The sequence below is a fragment of the Crocuta crocuta genome, unplaced genomic scaffold, assembly GCF_008692635.1.
Source record: "Crocuta crocuta isolate KB4526 unplaced genomic scaffold, BGI_CrCroc_1.0 scaffold168, whole genome shotgun sequence".
NCBI classification, from domain to species: Eukaryota; Metazoa; Chordata; class Mammalia; order Carnivora; family Hyaenidae; genus Crocuta; species Crocuta crocuta.
The window spans coordinates 1049536-1073526 of NW_027532591.1; the positions used below are offsets into that span (position 1 = coordinate 1049536).

Sequence of the window (23991 nt, forward strand, 5' to 3'; positions counted from 1 at the left end):
ATGTTGTTTATGACTTGATAGCTCATTTCTTTTTCTTAAATGTTTCCTTATTTATTTTGGGGAGGAGGGTGTCACAGAGAAATAAGGAGAGAATCCCAAGCAGGCTCCATGATCTCAGCACAGAGTCCAATGCAGGGCTCAAACTCATGAACTGTGAGATCATGACCTGAGCCAAAATCAAGAGTGGGACACTTAACCAACCGAGCCCAGGCCCCCTGACAGCTCATTTCTTTTAAGTATTGAATAATATTCATTGTCTGGATCTACTAGGGGCATCTTGGTTGCTTCCAAGTTTTGACAGTTATAAATAAGGCTTCTATAAACAACCTTGTGAAGGGAGGAGTTCAGATGGCGGAGGAGTAAAGAGACCTTAAGCTTGTCTCATCCCTTGAATAGCATGAGTTATCAAATCATTCTGAACACCCAATAAATCAATCAGAGGTCTGAGAGAACAACAACTGCAAATCTACAGGTAGAAAAGTGACCACCTTCTGGAAGGACGGAGTTGGAGAGAGTTGACCTAGGGGAGACATAGCTGTGGGTACAGGGTCTGGGAGGGAGCCTTCTTACAGAGGCTGCTGCAAAGTATTAGAAGCAGCAGAGTACAAAATCTAAACTTTTAGAAGTCCGCTACCATGCGGGAAGTGCTTGGCTTAAAGGTGCTCGGGTGGCAAAGCAGGGCAGAATCCCAGGAGTGACAGCATGGTCAAGGATCTCCTGGATCACAAGAAGGATGGGCCAGGCCAACCTGCTGCACTGTTCCCAAGCATAGGAGTGGGGACACAGGCTGAGGGCACCGATTTGAGGTAGGGTGCCAGCTTTCTGCTCTGTTTTGACATAAACTCTGAACCACTGTGGGGTCAGTGACTGCCTTCCTCACATTGGCTGACAACGGGCAAAGGAAAGCAAGACCCTCCCCAGAAGAACAGCACAAGTCCTCGTGCAGGATTCCCTAACATTGGGATTTGAAACTTAGTCGTGCACCTGAGATAAAAAAAAGCTTAGATACAGGCAGGGTGAACGCATGGTTCTCACGGAAACCAGGTACACAGGAGGGGTGACTGCTCTTCTGTGAGGGTTTCTTGAAGAGTGGAGGGTGTGAACTTTCAGCTCCAGGGATAGGGAGCTGTGCATCTTGCGCATCAGAGCTGAAAGCCTTCAGGGAGCAAAACAGCGCCACCTAGTGGAGGATGTAGCCACTTACACAAAGCATCCCCCTTTTCACGTCCCCTTCAGTCAGGCTGACTGAAACCAGTCAGCCTGAAAATCAACGCAGAAGGTCCTTCCTCCAGAAGACCAGCACATACAACTCGCTCACACCAAGTCTAATGATCATGGAATGCTGCAAAGCTTCAGCTCTAGAGAAAATAGGATCCAACTTCCTTATTACTTTCATTTTTAAATTATTATTTATTTTCTCATTTATTTTCTTAGTTTTTTCAAGTTTTTTTCTTTTATCTACTTTCTCTGTTCTATTTTATTTTATTTATATTTTTGGATTTAGATTATTTTTTTAATGTTTATGAGAGAGAGAGAAAGAAAGAGAAAAAGAGAGAGAATGAGATGGGGGAGGAATAGAGAGAGAGGGAGAGACAGAACCTGAAGCAGATTCCAGGCTCTGAGCTCTCAGCATAGAGCCTGATGTGGGGCTCGAACCCACAGACCGTTAGATCATGACCTGAGCTGAAGTCAGACCAACTTAGCCACCCAGGTGCCCCTAGATTTAGATTCTTTTAACAAGAACAAAACACACAAAGAATCTAGGGGTTTTTTTTTGTTTGTTTTTCTTTCTTCTATTCTTTTCTGGACAAAATAACAAGATGAAGGAATTCACTCCAAAAGAAAGAACCGGAAGTAGAACTCCCGGCCAGGGATTTAATCAATACAGATAGAAGTAAGATGTCCGAACTAGGATTTAAAACAATGATTATAAGGATACTAGTTGGGCTTGTAAAAACGCATACAAGACACAAGAGAATCCTTTTCTGCAGAGATAAAAGAAATAAAATCTTGGGGTGCCTGGGTAGCTCAGTCAGTTAAATGTCCAGTTTCAGCTCAGGTCATGATCTTGCAGTTCATGAGTTCAGGCCTGTGTTGCTCTGTGCTGACAGCTCAGAGCCTGGAGCCTGCTTCAGGTGTCTCCCTCACATCTCTGCCCCTCCCCTACTAGTACTCAGTCTCTCTCAAAAATAGAAAAAAATTTTAAGTTAAAAAAAGAAAATTAAAATCTAGTCAGGCTGAAATCAAAAATGGTATAACCGAGATGCAAACCCAAATGGAGGCCATAAAAATGAGGATGAATGAAGCAGAGGAGCAGATTAATATAGAAGATAAAATTATGGAAAATAATGAAGCTAAAAAGAGGAGGGAAAGAAAGGTAATAGATCACAAAGGTATAGGGAACTCAGCAACTTAGTAAAATCGGACAACATTCATTCCATAGTAATCTCAGAATATGAAGAGAGAGAAAATGGATCAGAAGGCTTATTCATAAAAATTATAGCTGAAAATTTCCCTAATCTGAGGAAGGACACAGACATCAAAAACCAAGAAGCACAGAGAACTCCCATTAAATTAAACAAAAGCCGACCATTGCCAAGGCATATCATAGGCAAATTCACAAAATACACAGACAAGGAAAGAATCCTGAAAGGAGCAAGGGAAAAGTCCTTAACCTACAAGGGAAGACAGATCAGGTTTGCAGCAGGTCTGTCCACAGAAACTTAGGAGGCCAAAAAGGAGTGGCAGGATATATTCAACATGCTGAACTGGAAAAATATGCAGCCAAAAATTCTTTATCCAACAAGGCTCTCATTTAGAATAGAAGGAGAGATGAAGAGTTTCCCAGACAAACAAAAACTAAAGAGGTTTGTGACTTCCACATAAGTCCAACAAGAAATTTTAAGGCATCTCTGAGTGGAGGAAAAAAAAAAAAGACCAAAAGCAACAAAGACAAGAAAAGACGAGAAAACATCACCAGAAGCACCAACTTTACAGGTAATACAATGGCACTAATTCATTATCTTTCAATAATCATTCTGAATGTAAAAAGACTAAATGATCAAATCAAAAGACATAGGGTAACAGAATGGATAAAAACAAGATCCATATATATACTGCCTAAAAGAGACTCATTTTAGACCTAAAGACACCTGCAGATTGAAAGTGAGGGGAGGGAGAAGCATCTATGATGTAAAAGGATGTCAAAAGAAAGCTGGTGTAGCCCTACTTATATAAAATAAACTAGATTTTAAAAACAAAGAGTGTAACAAAGACTGGAGAAGGGCATTATATCTAATTAAGGGTTCTATTCATTAAGATCTAACAATTGTGAATTGTTAGTCTCCCAACATGGGAGGACACAAAAATATAAATCAATTACTAACAAATATAAAGAAACTCACTGATAGTAATAAAATAATAATAGGGGATTTTTAACACATCCTTTACAGCAATGGATAGATCATCTAAGCAGAAAATCAACAAGGAAACAATGGCTTTGAATGACACACTGGACCAGTTAGACTTAACAGATATATTCAGAACATTCTATCTTAGGGGCACATGGGTGGCTCAGTCAGTTAAGAATCTGATTCTTGGTTTGAGCTCAGGCCGTGATCTCACAATTCATGAGATCAAGCCCTGTATCAGGCTCTATGCTGAGAGCATGGAACCTGCTTGGGATTCTCTCTCACTCTCATTCTCTATCCCTTGCCCATTCGTGCTTGCTCTCTCTCTCTCTCAAAATAAATAAATAAACTTAAAAAAAAAAAAGGAACGTTCCATCCTAAAGAGGCAGAATACACATTGTTTTCTAGTGTACATGGAACGTTCTCCAGAATAGATCACATACTGGGACACAAATCAGCCCTCAACAAGTACAAAAAGACTGAGATCATACCATACATATATTTCATATCACAATGAAAACTGAAGTCAACCACGAGAAAAAATTTGGAAAGCCCTCAAATACACGGCAGTTAATACATCCTATTAAAGAATGAATAGGTTAACCAGGAAATTAAAGAAGAAATAAATACATGGACGCAAATGAAAATGAAAACATGACAGTCCAAAACCTTTGGGATGCAGCTAAGACAGTCCTAAGAGGGAAGTATATTGCATTTAGGCCTATCTCAAGAAGCAAGAAAGGTCTAAAATACACAACCTAACCTTTTATCTAAAGGAGCTAGAAAAAGAACAGGAAATAAAGCCCTAGCCAGAAGCAGAAGGGAAATAATAAAGATTAGAGCAAAAATAATGATATGGAAAGCATTGCTCCTACAGGCAGGAACCAGACAAGGATGTTCACTCTCACCATACTATTTAACATCGGACTGAAAAGTCTTAGCCTCAGTAATCAGACAACAAAAGAAATAAAGGCATCCAAATCAGCAAGGAAGAAGTAAAGCTTTCATTATCTGCAGAAAACATGATATTCTATGTAGAAACCTGAGCGACTCCACCAATAAATTGCCAGAACTGATACATAGATTCAGCAAAGTTTAAGGCTATAAAACCAATGCAGAAATCTGTTGCATTTTTATATATCAATAATGAAGCAGCAGAAAAAAGAAATCAAGGAATCAATCCCATTTACAACTGGACCACAAAAACATAAAATACCTAGGAATAAACCTAACCAAACAGGTAAAAGATTTGTACTCTCAGAACTAGAGAGCACTTATGAAAGAAATTGAAAGGCCCTAAAGAAATGGAAAAGCATTCCATGCACATGGATGGGAAGAACAAACACTGTTAAAATGTGTATACTATCTAAAGCAATCTACATATTCAATACAATCCCTATCAAAACACCACAGGCATTTTTTGCAGAGCTAGAACAAACAATCCTAAAATTTGTATGGAACCACAAAAGAACCCAAAGAGTCAAAGCAATCCTAAATTTTGAAAAGCAAAGTTGGAGGCATCATGATTCTAGACTTCAAGCTATATTACAAAGCTTTTGTCATCAGAACAGTATGGTACTAGCACAAACATAGACACTATATAAACAGAACAGAATAGAAAACCCAGAAATGGACCCACAATTATATGGCCAATTAATATTTGACAAAGCGGGAAAGAATATCTAGTGGAAAAAAGACAGTCTCTTCAATAAATGCTGTTAGGAAAACTGAACAGCAACATGCAAAAGAATGAAATTACATCACTTTCTTACACCATAAGCAAAAATAAAATCAAAATGGATGAAAGACCTAAATGTGGGACAGGAAACCATCAAAATGTTACAGGAAAAAATAGCAACCTCTTTGACCTTGTCCACAGCAACTTCTAACTTGACATATCTCCGAAGGCATGTGAAATAAAACCCAAAATGAGCTACTGGAACCTCATCAAGATAAAAAGCTTCTGTGCAGGGGCGCCTGGGTGGCTTGGTCGGTTAAGCGTCCGACTTTCACTTGGGTCATGATCTCGCGGTTCGTGGGTTCGAGCCCCGCGTCGGGCTCTGTGCTGACTGCCAGCTCAGAGCCTGGAGCCTGTTTCAGAGTCTGTCACTCCCTCTTTCTGTGACCCTCCCCTGCTCATGCTGTCTCTCTCTCTCTCCTAGAAATAAATGAAACATTAAAAAAATAAAATAAAAAATAAAATAAAAATAAAAATAAAAAGCTTCTGTGGAGAAGGGAAATGATAAACAAAACTAAAAGGCAGCTGATGCAAATGATATATCCGATAAAGGGTTAGTATCCAAAATCTATAAAGAACTTATTAAATTCAACACTTAAAAACCAAATAATCCAGTGAGGAAATGGGCAGAAGACACAAACAGGCACTTTTGCAATACTTTTCCAAAGAAGACATCCAGATGGCTAATGAAAAGATGCTCTACATCACTCACCATCAAGGAAATACAAATCAAAACCAAAATGAGATACCGCCTTACACTTTTCAGAACAGCTAAAATTAACAACACAAGAAACAGGTGTTGGCAAGGATGTGGAGAAAGGGGAACCCAATTGCACTGTTGATGGGAATGCAAAATGGTACAGCCACTCTGGAGAACAATATGGAGGTCCCTCAGAAAACTAAAAGTAGACTTACTTTTAGAATCTGTGATCCGGCAATTGCAGTACTAAGGATTTACCCAAAGGATACAACGATACAGAGTCAAAGGGATACATGTACCACATTTATAGTAGCATTATCAACAATAGCCAAATTATGGAGAAAGCCCAATTGCCCACCAAATGATGAATGGATAAAGATGTTGCATACAAACCTACACACCAACAATGTGTATATATATGTACACACACACAATGGAATATTACTCAGGCAACAAAAAGAATGAAATCTTGCCATTTTCAACATTTTATTATGCTAAGCAATATAAGTCAATCAGAAAAAGACAATACCATACGATTTCATTCATATGTGGAATTTAAGAACAAAACAGTTGAACAACATTTGGAAAAGGGTATAAAAAAAGAAGAAAGGGAAACAAACCAGAAGAGACTCTTCTTTTCATTTAGATTTTTTAAATTTATTTTGAGAGAAAGAGCAAACATGAGTAGGGGAGGGGCAAAAAGAAAAGGAGAGAATCCCCACAGAACCCAATGTGGGGCTTGATCTCACGAACCGAAAACACAAGAGACTATTTTATTATTGTTATTTTTTTAATGTTTATTTTTGAGAGAGAGAGAAAATAGAGGTGAGGGAGGGGCAGAGAGAGAGGGAGTCACAGAATCTGAATCAGGCTCCAGGCTCCAAGCTGACAACACAGAGCCTAATGTGGGGCTCAAACTCATGAACAGTGAGATCATGACCTGAACAAAAGTCAGACACTTTCTAAGGGCTAGGAATCCCAAATTCAGTAAAAACATCTCTCCAAAATAAAAACAAAACACAGACATTCTCAAAAAATGAAAATCAAGATAACCATTACCAAAAGACCACTGAGAAAGGAATTGTGAAAGAATTTTCTGCAGAAAAAAGCAATAAACTGAGAAAAATGCTCAAAGATGAAAGGAAATAGAGAACAACCAAAAAGATAAAATATGGTTGTAGACTGAAATGAGTGACACCTCTAAAATAACAGTAATATTTTTGTGTAGTTTAGTTGCATACCAATTTAAAATTCATGACAAAAAAACCCCATATAATATAGAAGGGATATAAATGAAGTCAAGTAGTTGTAAGGTTCTCCATGCCCTAGAAAAGGTAAAAACAAAACAAAACAAAACAAAACAAAAAAACCTTTATATAAGACTCTGATAAATGAAGCATTCATTCTGTAATCTCTATTGAAACCACACAAAAAAAAACAAAATACCAAACAACATGCACCTCCAAGCTAATAAAGGGGTAGAAATGAAAGAGCAAAAAATAGTTAATTCAAAAACAAAGAAGAAAAAAAGAAAAACTAATATTCAACAATCAGAACAAATAAAAAGTTAATATAATATGATAGATTTAAACCAAAATATATCAGTAAATACATTTTTTTAATTTAAACTTTTTATTCTTAGATGAGGATTCACATGCAGTAAGAAGCAACACAGAGAGATTCCATATACTTTTTACCCATTTTCCCTAAATGCAAAAAAAATATACCATACTATCCCCTTATCTGTGGGGCATATGTTCCATGACCCCAGTGAAATGGTCAATACTGAACCCTATATTTACTATGTTTTTTCATACATATATATGAAATATATATATGGTATATATATATATATATATATACTTATGATAAGGGTGTATATATATATATACATACATATATATATATACCTATGATAAAGTTTAATTTATAAATTAGGCATAGTAAGAGATTAACAATAATAAAATAGAAAATTTATAAAAGTTATGTGAATGTGGTCTTTTTCACTCTCTCAAAATATCACATTGTACTGTAGTCACCTTTCTTCTTGTGATGATGCAAGATGATAAAATGAAAAAGTGAGAAGATGGAAGTGAGGTAAGTGATTGTTACGTAGTGCTAGGCTACTACTGACCTTCTGACAATAAGTCAGGAGGAGAATCATCTGCTACCGTACTGCAGGTAACTGAAACATGGAAAGCAAAACCCCAGAGAAGGGGGCACTACTATAATAAAATATATCATAGTCACTGTGACACGGTTATAATCCACTGGTTTTGTTCAGAGTTTTCCAGCTTTGCTTGGACTCACTTTTATGTGAGTGTATGTGTCTATGTGTACCTCTATACACTTCTACCAGATGTGTAGGCTTGTGTATTCACCACCACAGCCCCTTCTGTATACAGAAGGGGTATATCAGCAGATGATGTCTTATGTTGCCTTTCTGTAACCAGAACCCACCTCCCTCCCGTACTCATCCCTCATCCTTGATAACCACTAAACTGTTTTCAGTTTCTATAATTCTATCACTCGTTTTAAGGAAATGTCTAAATCAACCAGTTACAGACTGAATTCTTAAACAAAGAAAACTCTTCCCAAATGCCACTTGTAAGACACACATGTAAAATACAAGGATGTGGAAAGATAGAGAACAAACACACGAACAAAGATATAACACATGAAAACTAAAAAAACAGCTGGTTTGGCTACACTACACTATAAAAGAGAAAGAAATCTTTAAGAAATGCATTAAAATAATAAAATGTTCAATTCACCAGTTGATAAATGCATGGTAACACTGGTCAAGAAAAAAGAGAGAAGACAAATTACTAATATCAGTAATGAGAAAACAGATAACAGAGATATTTTAAAATTCTATCAAGACATTATGAATAATTTTATGCTACTGAATGTATTGACCTGATCTGAATCACAATTGAAACAAAAAGCAATTAAACAATTATAGTACAATGTGGGAATGTAGGGAAATGTGAACTGAGTGGATATTCAATGATAATAAGAAATTTATATTTTTTAGGTGTGATGTAGTATCATTCCTTTATTTTAGATAACCATATTGGATCCAATCTTGACATTTACTTCAAAATAATCTGATTTATTAAAAAAAAGATTTCTACCAATAGAAAGCTTAAAATTTGTACAGATATTGAAAAAACTAAATGGTTTTATGTATATACACACATGCATATGTGTATATAAATGTATACACATACACACGTGTAGATATACACAAGGTGTTATTTAAAACCTAACAACAACAACAAAACATTAAACTACATGACTTCACTGGTGAATTCTTTCAAACTTCTAAGGAAGAAAATGATGTCACTTATGCACATATTCCTTTGAGAACCATAAAAGAAAGAACACTTCTTGACTTGTTTTACAAGACCAGTAAAATCTTGATACCAAAACTTGATAAGAAGCTCACAAAAAATGAAAATGACAGGCTATCTACCAAAAACCTACATTTTATTTATTTTTTAAACATGTATTTATTTATTTTGAGACAGAGTGGGGGGGGGGTGCAAAGTGAGAGGAAGAGAGAATCTGAAGCAGGCTCTGTGCTCTCAGTGCAAAGTCCAACAGAGGGCTCAAATTCCTGAACTGTGAGATCATGACTTGAGCCCAAATAAAGAGTCAGAGCCACCGGGCACACTGAGAACATACCTTTTTAATCAACGATGTCATGTTTATATTTGATCCCTATCCTAGATGCCCAGGGAAAGCATCAGTAAATTCCAAGAAGCAGTAATATTATAAGCCATGTGCTCTGATTACAATGCAAGTTAACAATATTCTTAAAAAATACTTAAATGAGTCATAAGTATATATTTGAAATAAACCAAAAAAGACATTAAACTCAATATGAAAGTTCAATAAAATGACTGGATACAAGAGGGGTGCCTGGGTGGCTCAGTCGGCTGAGCGTCCAGCTTTTGGTTTCAGCTCAGGCCATGATCTCACAGTTTGTGGGACTGAGCCCCATGTCGAGGTCTGCACTGAGAGCATGCAGCCTACTTGGTATTCTCTCCCTCTCTCTCTGCCCCTTTCCCTCACTCTCTCTCTCTCTCTTTCTCTAAATAAATAAATAAATATTGAAAAAAATGACTGGATACAAGATAAACATTTTCTGGTCACTTTCCTGTATATCAACCACACACACACACACACACACACACACACAAACACACACACACACAGAAAGAAAATTGGGTGAAGAGCCTTATTCCCCAAGGTTACAGTTAGATATAACATATCTATATATACATATAACAGATATAAGCATAAGAGATGTATGGCAAGTACCTCTACACACCCCCCCACAACCTTAACATTAGACTCAAGGAAAACATAAGTTTAAATAAGTCAATATATATTGCGTATCTAAATGGGAAGAATGAATAATGTAAAAATGCCAATTCCCCCAAAATATAATTAAAATTAAAATTTAAAGAGATTTATCTTGGACCTGAAACATGATTCTAAGTTCATTTATAAAATGAAACATGTAGGAACATGAATATGTGTATATCAAATGAAAATATGGATTACAGAAAGCTGTGATAATTAACCATGCAATATCAACCAAATAATAGACACTTAGAATAAACAGACACAATAGAGGGAAAAAGGAATGGGAGAGTACACAGAGATTAAGATGAGGATAGAAAGAACATTAATGGGGAATAGACTTCTGCTTCTGATAATGACAATTTATACCAAGCAGACCAAAAATCCTACTAGGAAGATTTTAAAAATCTGGTCAAATTATTTTTAAATATCTGCGTGAAGGCACAGAGAAGCAAATAAGGCAGTTTAGAGTTACAGTTTAGAATCCTGAAGAAGAAAAAGCCAGGAAGATGAACCAGACATCAGAGTTGTTTTCTCTCTAAGGGCATCTGCTAATTTCAGAAAAGACAAATGAAGGATTGATAAATTTAGCTGAGATTTTTATGGTCTCACAGACCTAGAAGCAAAATATGACTGCAGGGCCTACCCATAAGGAGAGATATTCATAAATTCTCCACACTTTAGATAGGCCCCTGAAATAGAGATGAACTGTAAATAACCTGGCTTTTACAAGAAATGAAATCTGGCTTCAAATCACCTTAATCTGTGACATTAGACTGACATGATCAAGGATTGCTAGTATACTAGCAACCTAGAACAGGTAAATAAAAACAAAATCTACCTGGACAACAATAGCATAATGCCATGCTCCCAATTATTTCTGCAATTTTTTCACATAAAATGTTCAATACCCTTAAACAACCAAGAATGGTTACAGTTATTTTTGGGAAACTGTTAAGCACTATTAACTAAAGCTAATTATAAATGCACTCTATGGTTTAAACTCTATGGTTTTGGGAAACTGTTAAGCACTATTAACTAAAGCTAACTATAAATGCACTCTATGGTTTAAAATAAATGGCAATAAAAAAGAATGGTTTACTGAGACACAACAGCACAGATGATTCTGACTTCAGCCATATTCAAAAGACTACTTACTCTATGATTTAATTTACATGAAGGTCAAGAATAGACAAAAGTAATCAATGTTGATAAAAGGACAGTGATTATCTTGAGGGGAGTATTGACTGGTAGAGACACAAGGAAATCTTTTGGGGCAATATAAACACTCTATGTCTTGGTGAATGGTGATTACTGATACACACAAAAGTGACTAATCAATGATGAGTACACAGGGTTAAAATTATACGTTAGGCACTTTTGACACAAAAAATAGCTAAGATAATCTTCAAAAGGAATAAATCTGGAGGGCTCAAACTACCAGATATCAAAACTGAAGCTACAGTAATTAAGAAACACAGTATTTATGCAAGAACGGACAAACAGAACCATGAAACAGGAGAGAGACTCTAGGAAAAAATACACACGTATGTTGGCACTTAACTTATGACAAAGTAACCTTACAGAGTGATGATAATGAGGAAAGTCTTTTCACCAAATAGTATTGCACACACAGATATATATAAAATAAAAATGAAATTTTATCCCGATTTCATATCATACATAAAAATGAAAGCCAGGTGGACCATAAATCTAAATGTAAAAAGTAAAGAAATAAGGTTTTTAGACTACATAAAAGAGTATCTTCATAACTTGGGGCAGGGAAAGAATTCTTAAACATGACCAAAATAAGCACTAAGCATAAAGAAAAAGATTAATAAATCAAACTACATTATTAAATTAGACTATATGAAAAATAACTCGCTTACCAAAAGAACAAGAACCACTAACAGATCAAAAATGCAATCCATAGAATGGGATAAGATATTTGCAACACATATAATTGACAGAGAGTTTGTAGCCAGAAAATACAGAAATTCCTACAAATGAATAAGAAAGTAACAACCAGGGGCGCCTGGATGGCTCAGATGGTTAAGCGCCCAACTTCAGCTCAGGTCATGATCTTGCAGTTTGTGAGTTCAAGCCCTGTGTCAAGCTCTGTACTGATAGCTCAGAGCCTGGGACCTGCTTCAGACTCCGTGTCTCCCTCTCTCTCTGCCCCTGCCCTGTTTGCACTCTGTCTCTCTCTGTCAAAAATAAATATTGGAAAAAAATTTTTTAAAGAAAAGGAAAGAAAGTAACAACCTGATACAGAATTGAGCAAAAGACAAATATTTCACACCCATTATAAAAAGATGTCCAGAAAGACTGATAAACATATGAAGAATTAGTCTACCTCATTTGACTTCAGGGAAATGCCAAATAAAAGCATTATTTGCCCCTCATAATGATTAAAATGAAAAATCTGGCAATCCCAGGAGTTGGGAATGATGTAGAGAATAGAGCTTTCATCAATGGCAGAGTATATGTTGGTAAAGCAAAACTGGGAATTCTTCGGCATCGCCTACTCATGCTGACCCTAAGACTTAGCAATTCCATTTCTATGTATATACCAAATAGGAATGCATGCTCATGACCATCAAGTCATGTAATCAGGAATCTTCACACCAACATTATTCATAATAGCAAAAACTAGAAATGACCTAAATGCCCATCAATGTCCACAAAGAAGAGAATAAATAAATTGGATTATAGTTGCACAATACTACACAGCAATAAGGATGAATGGATTAGTTACTCACATCAACACAAGATAAATTTCCCCAGCAAAATGCTGAGCAAAAAAAGTCAGGCACAAAATATTTCACACAGAATGCTTCTATTAATTTAGTGTTCAAAAATAGGCAAAGCTAAGTTACATTAGACATTAAAATGGAAATTCTTTTGTGGAGCAGAGAGGAAACAGTGATTAGAGGAAGGTATAAGAGGGGCTTTCTGAAGTTCTAGCGATGTTCAATTTCTTGACCTAGGTTCTAGTTACACAGGTGTTCATACTGATGTATTTCAATGGGTATAAACAAATACTTGAGTTAAACATGGTAGGTTAAATATATGCATTAGCTATATTCCCTTCTAAACCCTCACTAAAAGGACAAATGATTAAACACACACACACACACACACACACACACACACACACACACACAGTGGCAAACCTGAGAGGAAACAATTTGAACAGAAGTGGTAACTGATTCACAGGAGAAAGGATCTTATGTCAATAGACAGGAAAGCTTAGAAGCAACCCATTTTATACTTGAATTCCTAACAAAAATATAGTAACTGGTAGTGCCAGATACCTCTGGAAATGACAGAAATCAATGGGTCTAAAAGCCAGAGCAGTTGAAAATTTAAGAAGCGGTCAAACCCCAGCTCCTTCCTCCAGTTTACACTGCTAGGAAACTGCCTTTCCCCATACCCAGGCAGGTGGCTGGAAGTTCACTCTCTGGAGGAGATGGGACAGGGAGAAGAGGGACTGAGGGAGGGAGAAGGAAGGGAAAGGGTGGGAAAGGAGAAGGAGGAGGTATAGTAATCCTCATCTTTGTCACTGCTGGCCTTGGAATGGAAACAGTAGATATGGTTGATAGCAGGGGTACTATAGGAAAACACGTAGATTACGAGTCTGGGCTACATACTGATACTTTACCGCAGCTTCTTCATCTCCACAAGACTCTAAAATCAGTAGTAGCCACATTTATAGCTTCTAAGAGAAAGATATGACTGATTTTTCTACTGAATATAACTTGTTAAGTAAAAATACATGAAAAGATGCTGACATCCCAAGTTTTTCAATTAGATGGCCCAGAGAAACCACCCTACAAATAAGTCCATATTGACAATCTCTATCCAGGAGGAACCCCCAACAGATTTAGTAATTAGTAGTGGCAGGCACCTTTGGCACATAATTTCTAAAGGCATATTAGTCTTCTGCTCTTAAATATGAACAGATGGCCAATAATTTGATGACATCCTCTAATACAAAAGACAGAAGCAAAAAAACAAAACAGAAAATAAAAGCAGAAACAGCAGTTTGTCTCCCCAGATCTCCTTATAAAAACAATTAATTACCAATTAAATAGCAAAACCATAAACCTATGGACAACATCTATAATAAAATAAGGTGATAAGATGTCCCTACAGACCCCAAAATAAAGCAGATGGTGACAAACGATTCACAGTCACAAAACCCATGGGTAGCAGCATCTATGCAGGAAGAAGCAGAAGGAAGGAAGGGGCTAGCAAAAGGACCTGGCAAGAGAACTTCAAAACAGCCAACAGTACTCACTAGGAAGCACAGGTCAGTTTGAGAAAAGCAGCTGAAACTGGGAGAAGGTCTGCCCATTCTAAGAGCAAGTAAATTCAAACGATTTAAGGGAGGTTCCAAAGGTGGCAGTCTGGACATCTGTAAGAACTTTAGAAACTGACCCTCGAGGGTTCCGAGGCAGAACAGAGCCCAAGAAACTAGGAGAAAATATAGAGAAGAGAATACAAATTAAACAAGACTTTTAAAAAATAGAGAAAGAAAAACCAGAAAAAAGTAGAATGGAACAAAGACAGAAAATCCCGGAAAGCAAGCCATCATGTATGTATGCTAAACACTATAAAAGGAAGCTCAGCGAGGCTAAAAAGTTATCTTCAATCATGCTTCCTTCTAAACATTCAGGAAAAAACTGAATTAAACTAAGAATAAGCAAAGAGGGGCTCCTGGGTAGCTCAGCTGGTTAAGAATCCGACTCTTGGTTTCAGCTCAGGTCATGATCTCAGTTTGTGAATTAGAGCCCAGTGTCAGGCTCTGTGTAGACAGATGGAGCCTGCTTGGGATTCTCCCTCTCTCTCTGCCCTTCTCTCTCTCTCTCTGTCTCTCTGTCTCTCTTTCAAAATAAATAAATAAACTTAAAAAAAAATAAAGAATAAGTTGGGGCACCTGGGTGGTTCAGTCAGTTAAGTGTTGGAATTCAGCTCAGGTCAGGATCTCACTGCTTACAGGATCGAACCCTGTATTAGGCTCTGTGCTGACAGCTCAGAATCTGGAGCCTGCTTCAGACTGTCTCTCTCTCTCTCTCTATGCCCCTCCTCTCCTCATTCTCTCTCTCTCTCAAAAATAAATAAAGATTGGAAAATTGTTTTAAAAGAATGAGTAAAGAAAAGGATAAAGGTAAGTATACCAGGTTCTCAGATGTATACCAGGTTCTTATATAAAAAAATATTAGTGAACAAAAGAAAAAAATTCCTACAATGAAAGCAGCCAACATAAGACATTTGAAAAACAGACCATAACTATAACCTAGTACTTGAAAATTTTTAAAGTAATACAAGGTATTGAAGGACTAACTAAATCAAATCCAGAAAAACAAAAAGTGATATGGTATAACTCAGGAAAAGAAGTAGAAATAGGGAAAATCATTTCAGAAATGAAGATTAAACCAAAACAACAGAAAATATTTTAAAAGAAATTAAAAGGACATTTTTAAATCAAAAGGAAACCAAAAAATGTTTTTAAATGAGAGAAAACAACAATTGCTAAGCAGATAAAAAAAAAAATCCAACAGATCATAATAGCAGATGCTAATGAAGAAAACTAAAGCAAAGGGAAAAAAATAAATACTAAATAGTGTAATTCAGAAACTTCACAGGAATGAAAATGGATTAGAAACTATGAATATGAAAGCACACACTGTATTTAAGAATATCAAGCACTTGGTTGGCTCAGTCATTAAGCATCTGACTTCAGCTCAGGTCATGATCTCATGGTTTATGAGTCCAAGTCCCACCTTAGGTGAGTATGAGCCCCTTCTTCAGGTGAACACAAGCCCCACTTCAGGTAAAAACATGAGCCCTGCTTCTGGTGAGTCCTGCTTTTCTCTCTCTCTTTCTCCCTCTCTCTGCCCCTCCTGGGAGTCTCTCTCTCTCTGTCCCTCGCTCACTTGCGCCCTCTTTCTCTGAAAAGAAGAAAAAAAGAATAAAACAACTTCAGGATATATTCTAGTAAAGCTACTAGACTTTAAGGCCTAAAATATTTTAGGTATTTAGGCAAAAAAAAAGACAAGTGAAATAACATTAAACTTTAAGAAAATGATTTAAACACCTGAGGGAGAACTAGGTTAAGTTAAGCAAAACTAAAATAAACTACAAAACTAAGCAAAGGAAAGACGATATTAAATTCAAGCGAAAACAGAATTCTTGCCAAGAAACGTAACCATAATATATTTACCATATGATTCAACGAAAACTACTTTTTACATGGTCATAATATATCAACCAAAATTGTGATTATAACTCTATTAAGAAGAGAGAAAGACAGAAAACTGGCATATATATGTTTTCAGGGCAAGCAGAGAATATATGAAGTACTTAAATCCTCATATTCCATAAGGAAAAGTAGAGATAATATCTAAAACTGAAAAAATCAAAATGTTTCAAATGCAATATAAGCATGTTAGAGATATGTAGGTGAGTGAAAAAAAACGATAAAAAACAAAAGTAAAAAACTAGTCCCTTGAGGAGTCAGAAACGATGAAGGAGACGGATGTTCCAGGACTGCTGTTTTTGGAATAAGCTTTGTAGATTATATGTAATTCTGATATTAAAGAAAAAAATAACATAATTATATAACCAATTAAAATATTCCAACATAAGTAAAAAACAAATTTAAAAAGATAGGGCATTAATATTTATATAGATGCATGTATTTACATAAGTATATATATGCATGTATATGTATGTATGTATACATGTGGTCTGAGAGCAAGTCCTAGCGAATAATAAAATTAATTGCTTTATGTGCATAATATGTGTTACCCCTTCCATTTCAAAGAACTGGCCTTGCTTTGACAGTGCAAACTCAGTATTTGCAATATGAAAGAAAAAGAAGTTACTTTTTTTTCAAATAAATAAATAATAAAATTAAAAATAAAAATCATTTCATAAAGAAAAGTAAAAGGTTAAAAGTAAAGCCAAGGAAAGGGGTGCCTGAGTGGCTCAATTGGTTAAGCATCCAACTCTTGATCTCAGCTCAGGTCTTAATCTCAGGGTCATGAGTTCAAGTCCCTAGCTAGGCTCCATGCTGGGCGTGAAGCCTATGTTAAAAAAAAAAAAAAAAAAAAAAAGCCAAGGATGGAAACACTCTTTCATAAGGGATCTAAGTAAAACAAAAGTACTCCACACTAGCCAGAATCATTCTGTAATGGGCCAAACAAGTAAGCAAAAAATGGCCTAAAATCCATTCATGAAAATATTACATGGGTATTTATATTTAGCATGGTCAGTTATTATTTCTGTGAACCATTTCCAGTAAAGAAAGGAAAACAAATGCAGCTGTTACCAAAGTAATAGGTTTGCTAAAGATATAAATGATCTCAGAAGTAAAACTGGTCCCAGAAGGAGTATAAAGTTTAAAAACAAAAGGTTTAAATAGAAAACAAATCTAAGATTTATGTCAACATACTAGATACCCTGCTAATCTACCACCAACTCCATGAATAACTGCCACACAAAGTGAAATAATGAAATAAACCATCCAGGTGGCACTGTTACTGCAACTCCTCAGCTGTAAAGCAATGGCCTGAAACATAACTGCTTGGGTTTGTTTGATTTATATTTTATCATAAGAACCTAGATTAATATTTACTGAGAAAAACTATTTGCTAGTTTCAATAAACAATTTTCTATTCTTTTATACTTAAAAATATATTTTGGCAAAAATACTTCAGGAAGAAAGACCTTAAATTATTAAAGGAAAAGCTACGTAATGCTGCTAGAAACCAAATAGCAAGTTAATATAATTACATCTACTGGAACATTTTATAGATGACCTTTATCTTGTAACTAAATAATGACAAATTTCCTCATTCCTCTATAAAAATTCTCATTTTCACATGTCCTTTTAGTGTGAGTTACATAGTAAAAGCACTGCAATACTGCAGAAATACTACTCACATATAGCAAATCAAAAGCTACAGTAAATACCTCAAGAGTACCAGAATGCTGTTAGCCTCTGCACCAGCAAGAACAATTACTATAATAATATCCTCTGAATGCCTATTTACCTGCCCTAACTATAAAGATGAATTGGGAGAAGGTATTTGTCACTATGGTTTTAAAATATGAAGTCTGAGTCTTACAAGCCCTCCTTGAGGATTGAGGCAGAAACGCTCCCATTCACAGACTTCGAAGGATATAGTCTCAGCCTTTAAATCTTCACCTGAAAGCATTTTAAATACCCCAGACACCAGGTAAGCTCTAGTTCCCAGAAGCTTGAAAGCAAGAGCTCTAATGAAACTGCAATTTTTCTCTATAGGCAAGAGAAAGCAATAGGAACACCTACTAATCTACTGCAATATAAATAAAAATCCTATCTTTTCTGTATCCAAGTGTTGAAGGGAATGAGGCCAGAGAAACGATTAATCATAAATTTTAAAATATAAGATACATTTTCTAATCAAAGGATTATAACACTACAAATAGTTATCTGTCAGTTGGATAGTTCCAACAGTCATAAAAATAGTAATGAGGCAGTTATATAATGCATTATGATATTTTATCTAACTCCCAAACTATCAGATACCTAGTATGTGCCAGGTATTGCCATATGCAGTAGAGATACAGCAGTAAAAAACAGGAAAAATTTAATGAAACTGCTCTAATGAAACTGCCACTCTATTGAAAGAAAAAATAAAAAATAAATAATATATCAGTGCTAGAAAGAAAAACAGGAGGACCACTCATTCCTATTTGACCCACGCAATATCCTTTTTATACCTGTTGTCTTGGTGGAACTATTAAAAGCATACTCTTTTACCCAAAATATCCTGGATATATAATAACTCTAAAGATAATGGGATAGGTACATATTGAGATATTGACCAAAAGGTGCTATTTTAGATACTTTGGTGAGAAAAGGCCTCTTATTATGATGATAAATTTCAGCAATTACTAGAAAGAAGTGAGGGAGCAAGCAATATGGATATATGTAGGAGGATCTTTCCAAACAGTACACTCTGTGTGTGTGTGTGTGTGTGTGTGTGTGTGTAGAAGAGAATCTGTAAAACTTCACTGAGAAAGGATGAAAATCCACCATTTCAATAAAGAATTCTATGAAGTAGAAAATTTTTCAGTCATTTCTTGCCTACAAATGGTTGCCAGGGTGTAGTTTCAACCATCACTAGGTTGATTCTGGTAAATTCCAGGATTTAGATAGTTTCTCTAAAGAGAATGCCTTATCTATGAATATAAAATTGCCTTATTATGGCTTTTAATACCATTGGCACTTTATAGATCATTGGCACTTTTAATACCATTGTCATTTTATATATCATATTTCCCTAGACCATAGGTGATTCTGGACCTCTGGAGTTTCCTTAGAGGTGCAGATATGGTGTGAAATGGAACTGGTAAATTCCCTAGTGATAACACTAGTAATGATAACATCACACCACCAATAATAATAAACAAGGGACATTTTAAGTGTTTACTGTGTGCCAAAGATTGTTCTATGCATCTTAACTGAGATTACTCATGGATCTGGCCTTTTATCAGACTGTCCAGTTATGGGGGGGTCCATGGATCTCCCTGAGCATTTTGACCATGCTCAATTTGCTTTTAAATAACATAATCTTAAGTAACAAATACTGGATTTTAGACAAACAAGTACACATTAATTTTATATGTTACACAATGGAAAATGATATATGTAACTCACAATCCCCAAAGTAGAATACTACTGGTAAGTGGAAATTCTGGAAGAGTCCACAGTTGTTTCAATTGTTTCAATTCAATTCATTACTTCAAATTCTTCTCTTTGCTTCCATTTACAAAAAGTCTACTTTAGCGGTGCCTGGGTGGCTCTGTTGGTTAAGCGTCCAATTCGACTCAGGTCATGATCTCACGGTCCATGAGTCTGAGCCCTATGTTGGGGTCTGTGCTGTCAGTTCAGAGCCTGGAGCTTGTTTCAGACTCTGTGTCTCCCTCTCTTCATGCCCCTCCCCCACCCACGCTCTGTCTCTCTCTGTCTCTCAAAAAATGAATAAACGTTAAAATGTTTGAAGTCTACTTTATTCCTATGGACTCAATTTTATATTTTATTTAAAGGAGCTGTCTACCATTTCTACCATCACTCTCTGTTTAAGTTTAAAGGCTTGGTGCTGTGGAGGCTCACTGTAAGGATACCTATGAGAAATCTCTACAGCTTTACCCTCCTTTCCCCTTCCATTAGACCTATGTGGCTTTTAGAAAGGTGACATATGTACCACTTGAACCAAAGTACAACATGTATGAGTTAAGTAAGCAGCATATTATATTTCCCAACCCAACTGACATTAGAATAAATCCTAAAACTTGATGAAAATTATGTAACACAGACCTCCTATTCTTTTTTTTTTTTTTAACATTTATTTATTTTTGAGAGACACAGAAAGACAGGGCATGAGTGGGGGAGAAGAGAAAGAGAGACACAGACAGAATCCAGAGCAGGCTCTAGGCTCTGAGCTAGCTGTCAGCACAGCCAGATGTGGGGCTCGAACTCAAACAGTGAGATCATGACCTGAGCTCAAGTCAGACGCTTAACCAACTGAGCCACCTGGGCGCCCCACAGACCTCCTATTCTTAAGAATATCATAGGAAGATATGAGGCCTGAGGCTGCTGTAATTTTTCTACTGTGAATTTTATTACCATAAATGAGGTGAAGACTCAAGAAAATATAACAATTATAAATGTACAAACAATTAAAACAGAGCTTCAAAATAAATACATCAATATGGGTCCAATCATGAGAGAGAAGGCACACAAGGAAAATTTAATATAAAGAACTATTAACTATAATGGGAGTTATGAGGGATTGTCTACCTGTAAAGATGTAAAGAGATCTTAAAAGAACATAGGAATGGGGCACCTGGGTGGCTCAGTGGTTAAGCGTCTGACTTTGGCTCAGGTCATGATCTCACTGTTTGAGATCATGACCTGGGCCAGGTCTAAGCCTGCTTCCGATTCTGTGTCTCCCTTTCTCTCTGCCCCTCCCCTGCTTGTACTGTCTCTCTCTCTCTCTCTCTCTCAAAAAGAAAATGAAAACATTTAAATAAATAAATAAATAAAACATAGGAATGGCAGATAAAAGGAACAGCCATTATTCCTGAGGCTCAGAGGATCCAAGGAAGAGTTCTCCCCAAGCTCTCCTCTCCAGTGCTGAGATCCAGAATTGGTTAGAGAGCAAACAGCCTTTGCTCACTGGAAGAGAGAAAAGTTGCTCACTTAATAGAAATCTACCTAAGGAACTTGCCAGAAACCATCCATGAAGGGTGTCAGGGAGGTTATTCACAGAGGTGTCTCAATACAGAACTACAAACAATACACAACACAAACAGGGACAGCTAGAGGAAGCTGCTGTCAGCCATCCTGTACTGTAATACCTGAGCACCAGAGAAGCTTCAAGGGCCTCAGGAGTCTGGTGCTGGAAAAAGCGAAGCTCAATGCAAGAGCCCACTAAGCAAGCACAACTGCACCTGGAAGCAAAACTATTTCCCTTTGCACTTTATTCCAGGGCCCTTTACTGCATGAAGTTTCAGTGCCAGCTGNAGATCAGGGGAAGGGGTTAAGATGGCAGAGCAGCCTGGAGACCTTGAACTTATCTCATCCCTGAAATGCAGCCAGATCAGCACCAAACCATTCTGAACTCCTAGAAATTGTTCTAAGGATTAACACAACAACCTGCATACGTTGAGGGATATAACTTAGCAGGTACACAGTGTGGAGAGGTGAACTGGGGGAGAGAAAAGCCATGGATGGTAGGGAGATGTTCCCATGAAGAGAGGATAAAGAAAAAGAAAGGGGCAGAGTGCGGCACAATGGGATAGTACAAGAAAAGCACTCCTCCAAAAGGAGTGGAGAGAAAAAGAGAGAAAGAGTGAAAACACATGCAGGGGACTGAACAAGAAATCTGTTCCCCAAAACCACTGACAGGAAGAAAGGAGAGGGTTTCAATACCACCAGGACTCTATAACAGTAGAGCAGAGAGTCTGAAGTTGCAGAGCTCAGTGCCCGGCAGTGCTCTAGTGAGGAAACAGGGCGAATCCCCAGGAGCAGGCAGTGGGTTCAGAGGGGTCCATGGGGCACATAGGGAGAAGTAGTTCACCTGCTTGGAGTGCATTTGGTAGAGGCCGTTTGGCCTCCCCACAGGCAAAGGTCCCAGCAGACCCCAGAGACCAGCCACTTTTGCTGATATTGGGATGAAGACACAAGAGTGCAATGGAACCTGGTGCCGGCTGTGTGTTGTGATTTGCCATCATCTATCTCTGAACCTCTGCCACCGCACACCACATGAACATTTTCTGGGGCAAGCTGGCAACTGGCCATTGCTCAGTGAGACCCTCCCCCAGAGAGTCCATGTGGGCCCAAACCATGGGGGTATTTGAAGTGAGGGGTTTGGAAACAACCCCATATGAGATAAAACTCTGGAGGGAGGTGCTGCCTGGCTGGCGGACAGCTTGGACACTGGCAGGGTCGAGGCGGGAGTGGACAGAGGCCTAAGACAAAGGAGGGGTGTTTGATCACGGGTCAGTAAGAGCATGAAGTTCCTGTGCCAGACACTAGGGAACTGAGTGAAGCCATTTCACCTCTCCTGCACACATGCATGCTTACATGTGCACCACACTTATCCACCCCAATAAGCTCAGCAGAACCACCCAGTGGAGAACAGAGCCATTACACCAAGCCACACCCAACCGTATGTTCAAAGCACATCCCCTACAAGACCAGCACAAGTCACTCCACCTGCTTAGTGTATGAACGATAGAAGGAATCATAGTTTCAGTTCTAGGGGAAACTGGATATAACTTCATTTGGGTTTCAGTCTGTTTGCTGGTTCATTTATTTGTTTGTTATCTTTGCTTCCGTTTTTCCTTAAATTGTTTTCTTTCTTTTTTTCTTTCTTTTCCTCGTTCTTGGATACAGAAAGAGAACAATTAATTTCTATTTTTTATTTTTTTCACTTTATTTTTTGTTTTAACTTTTATTCTATTTCATTTTCTTTATTCATTTTTTATATTTTATATAAATTTTTAAAGTTTTAAATTTGTTTACTTTTTTGTTCTTTTCTTCCCTTATTTTCTCTATTCTATCCAGCTTCTTTCAATAAGCAGACCAGAACAAATCTAGGATCTTGCTTCCCTTATTTGAATTTTTGTTTGGTTTTTAAGTTTTTAATTCTAATTTTTTATTTTATTAATTTCTTCCTCCAAAATTACAAATGAAAGAATTCACTCCAAGAGAAAGAAAAGGAAGAAATTACCACCAGGGGCTTAATCAGCACAGATACAAACAAGATGTCTGAACTGGAATTTAGAATCACGATAATAAGAATACTAGCTGGGGTTGAAAAAAGCATAGAATCTCTTTCTGTGGTGATAAAAGAAATAAAATCTAGTCAGATGAAATTTAAAATGTTATAAACAAGACATAATCTTGAAAGAGTGCCACAACAGCAAGGATGGATGTAGCAGAGCAGTGAAACAGCATATTAGAAGATAAAACTGTGGAGCATAATGGAGCAGAATAAAAGGAAAACAAAGGCAAAGGAGCACATTACAAGCCTTAGAGAACTCAGTGACTTATTAAAAAGAAATAACATCCAAATCATGGAAGTCCCAAAGATGAAGAAAGAGAAAAAAGGGTAGAAGGTTTGTGTGAACAAATTATAGTGGAAACTTTCCTAATCTGGAGAAAGACACAGATATCAAAATGCAAGAAGCACCATTAAATTCAA

General features: G+C 36.9%; 1 protein-coding gene across 3 annotated transcripts in view; it reads right to left on the reverse strand.

The window, feature by feature from the left end:
- Positions 1–23991, reverse strand: part of SPATA6 (spermatogenesis associated 6) — a 148044-nt gene that overhangs the window by 92656 nt on the left and 31397 nt on the right. The window contains exon 1 of one of the 3 annotated variants that reach the window (XM_077779767.1): positions 16012–16031. The exons of the other annotated variants lie outside the window; for them this stretch is intronic. The gene's annotated coding sequence lies outside the window, so the exon portion shown is untranslated. Of the gene's footprint in view, positions 1–16011; positions 16032–23991 lie in introns of those variants that run through there. 3 annotated transcript variants of the gene reach the window in all.